The sequence below is a fragment of the Homarus americanus genome, unplaced genomic scaffold (assembly GCF_018991925.1).
Source record: "Homarus americanus isolate GMGI-L3 unplaced genomic scaffold, GMGI_Hamer_2.0 scaffold55335, whole genome shotgun sequence".
Lineage (NCBI taxonomy): Eukaryota > Metazoa > Arthropoda > Malacostraca > Decapoda > Nephropidae > Homarus > Homarus americanus.
In genome coordinates this window covers 13,821-17,188 of record NW_024719875.1, presented here as the reverse complement: position 1 = coordinate 17,188, position 3,368 = coordinate 13,821, and the positions used below count along the sequence as shown (strand labels likewise).

The 3,368-nt window shown below is 42.3% G+C and overlaps 1 long non-coding RNA gene across 1 annotated transcript; it reads right to left on the bottom strand.

The window, feature by feature from the left end:
• Window positions 1–1,771: 1,771 nt before the first annotated feature.
• Window positions 1,772–3,115, bottom strand: LOC121860309. The gene is made up of 3 exons (XR_006087854.1): window positions 2,936–3,115; window positions 2,453–2,583; window positions 1,772–1,935 (listed from the first exon to the last, which is right to left on the bottom strand). It is a non-coding gene; the product is annotated as an uncharacterized LOC121860309 (long non-coding RNA).
• Window positions 3,116–3,368: the final 253 nt, after the last annotated feature.

The following is a 3,368-nucleotide window of genomic DNA, read 5'->3' as shown; positions in this document are numbered from 1 at the left end:
AGAGAGGGAGAGAGAGACCTGTTCATCATCACTCCTTTAGGGGGCGCAAGTTTGACCAGAGACTCAGTGTGTGTGTGTATGTGTGTGTGTGTGTGTGTGTGTGTACGTGTGTGTGTGTGTCATGTGTACAAGACGCAGTTCCAGATGTTAGAAGGCGGATAACAAGTCTGCACACACACACACACACACACACACACACACACACACACACACACACACACCGTTAACGACTCCGGTGGATGTTACAAGAAGGAAAACTTCTCCCGAGTGGATGATGGATGACGACCCAAACAACCAATCATAAAAGGGAATGGTGCCAGCCAATCAAAAAAAAGGGTTGCAACAAGTGATGGATTATGATTGGTCGGCCTTGTACACTACAGCCGTTTTCCTTGCAAGAGTGAGGCCTTATGTTGGTTATACTGGGGTATGTTGGTTATACTGGAGTATGTTGGTTATACTGGGGTATGTTGGTTATATTGGGGTATGTTGGTTATACTGGGGTATGTTGGTTATACTGGGGTATGTTGGTTATACTGGGGTATGTTGGTTATATTGGGGTATGTTGGTTATACTGGGGTATGTTGGTTATATTGGGGTATGTTGGATATACTGGGGTATGTTGGTTATACTGGGGTATGTTGGATATACTGGATTATGTTGGGTATACTGGGGTATGTTGGTAATACTGGGGTATGTTGGTTATACTGGGGTATGTTGGATATACTGGAATATGTTGGTTATACTGGGGTATGTTGGATATACTGGAATATGTTGGTTATACTGGGGTATGTTGGATATACTGGGGTATGTTGATTATACTGGGGTTATGTTGGTTATACTGGGGTATGTTGGTAATACTGGGGTATGTTGGTTATACTGGGGTATGTTGGATATACTGGAATATGTTGGTTATACTGGGGTATGTTGGCTATACTGGAATATGTTGGTTATACTGGGGTATGTTGGATATACTGGAATATGTTGGTTATACTGGAGTATGTTGGTTATACTGGGGTATGTTGGATATACTGGGGTATGTTGGTTATACTGGGGTATGTTGGATATACTGGAGTATGTTGGTTATACTGAGGTATGTTGGTTATACTGGGGTGTGTTGGATATACTGGGGTATGTTGGTTATACTGGGGTATGTTGGATATACTGGGGTATGTTGGTTATACTGGGGTATGTTGGATATACTTGGGTATGTTGGTTATACTGGGGTATGTTGGATATACTGGAGTATGTTGGATATACTGGGGTATGTTGGTTATACTGGGGTATGTTGGATATACTGGGGTATGTTGGATATACTGGAATATATTTGGATTTATACTGGGGTATGTTGGTTATACTGGTTATACTGGTATGTTGGATATACTGGTATATACTGGAATATGTTGGTTATACTGGGGTATGTTGGATATACTGGAATATGTTGGTTATACTGGGGTATGTTGGATATACTGGGTATGTTGGTTATACTGGGGTTATGTTGGTTATACTGGGGTATGTTGGTTATACTGGGGTATGTTGGTTATACTGGGGTATGTTGGATATACTGGAATATGTTGGTTATACTGGGGTATGTTGGCTATACTGGAATATGTTGGTTATACTGGGGTATGTTGGATATACTGGAATATGTTGGTTATACTGGGGTATGTTGGTTATACTGGGGTATGTTGGATATACTGTACTGGGGTACTCACAAAACACATAACTCTCTCAAACCCTCACAGAACAGGCTTAGGTTAGGTTAGGTTAGGTTAGGTACGGTACTCACAGAGATATAGGTGTACACAGTAGTGCAGTTCTCGACAGCCTTCCTTAGGTTCATGGTGATGTTGTTGGAAGACTCTGGTTCACGGTGTAAGAAGAACATCCTGGGCAGGTCCGAGTGTGTGTCCACCCTCACCCACACCGCCATCTCTGACACACACAGGTACACACATATGAGTGTCTAAGTTAACCTAACCTAACCTCATTTAATTTAACCTAACCTAACCTCATTTAACTTAACCTAACCTAACTTCCATCTTTGACACACACAGGTACAAAGATAAGTTTTATGATAGGAGATACGAAAAGTTAACCTAACCTAACATAAACTAACTTAATATAACTCAAATTAACATAATCTAACGTCATTTAACCTAACCTAACACACACAGGGAAGCTACGAATAGAATTGACTTTAAATTAACCTAATCTCCCCAATCTAATCTAACTTAAGTTAATTTAGATTAGATTAAGTTATATAGGGAGATTTAGAGAGAGATTAAGATAGAGAGAGAGAAAATGATATAGATAAATAGATAGAATAGACAAAAGAGAGAGAGAGAGAGAGAGAGAGAGAGAGAGAGAGAGAGAGAGAGAGAGAGAGAGAGACAGAAAAATACCCCCCTAGCAGAACACCAACATCACACACCAAGGTCAAGGTACTTACGTAGGGTATTGAGGACGCGGTGACCAGTGTAACTCAGGCAGTACTGGAGAGACACACATGGCACCTCGGTAGAGTCCTGAAGCGAACATCCCCTGACGTCTAAGTCCATTATCCCGCTCTTGGACTTGAATCTGTGGCAGGAGGAACGCTAGGTTAGGTTAGGTTTGGTTAGGTTTGGTTGGGTTGGGTTAGGTTATGTTTGGTTAGGTTTGGTTGGGTTAGGTTATGATAGGTTAAGTGGGGGTAGGTTGGGTTGGGTTAGGTGGGTTTGGTTTGGTTGGGTTAGGTTAGGTTAGGTTAGGTTAAGGTATTACATGTCTAGGTGAGTCATAAACGGTCTAGGTGAGTCATAAACGGTCCAGGTGAGTCATAAACGGTATAGGTGAGTCATAAACGGCCTAGGTGAGCCATAAACGGTCTAGGTGAGTCATAAACGGTCTAGGTGAGTCACAAGTGGTCTAGGTGAGTCAGAGAGATACTTACTTAATGGTAGCGTTAACCTACACGACGGGTCTAGTGCGGAAGACGAAGGCGCTGTTAGTGTCGTGGGCGCCAACTACCAGGTCGGGGTACTCGTTCCCATCCAGGTCCTCGCCCGCCACCAGAGACCACCCGAAGGTGTTCACGCTATCCTGCGCCAGCGACTCCGACAGTAGTACCTGATGGGGACGTCAAGTAAACAGTTATTAGACAAAAATACCTGCTGGGGACGTCAAGTAAACAGTAATTAGACAGAAATACGTGCTGGGGACGTCAAGTAAACAGTAATTAGACAGAAATACCTACTGGGAACGTCAAAGTAAACAGTAATTAGATAGAATACCTGGGGATTAATTTGACACCGAAAGCCACACATAAAGACAAACAAAACAAGTAAACAAAAGCTATACCCTCAAACAAGTAAACAAAAGCTATA